The following is a 252-nucleotide window of genomic DNA, read 5'->3' on the forward strand; positions in this document are numbered from 1 at the left end:
CGAATCCCAGAATGGTCTGTGCTGGAAGGGACCTTCAAGCCCATCCACTTACCCCCCCGCCATGGGCAGGGACACCTTCCACTAGCCCAGGTTGCTCCAAGCCCCGTCCAACCCGGCCTTGAACACTTCCAGGAATGGGGCAGCCACAGCTTCTCTGGGTACCCTGTGCCTAGAGAACCTCCCCACCCTCCCAGGGAAAAACTTCTTCCCAATATCCCATCTAACCCTGCCCTCTGCCAGTGTGAGGCCATG

Source organism: Neopelma chrysocephalum, unplaced genomic scaffold (genome assembly GCF_003984885.1).
Source record: "Neopelma chrysocephalum unplaced genomic scaffold, ASM398488v2 Primary Assembly neopelma1_281, whole genome shotgun sequence".
NCBI classification, from domain to species: Eukaryota; Metazoa; Chordata; class Aves; order Passeriformes; family Pipridae; genus Neopelma; species Neopelma chrysocephalum.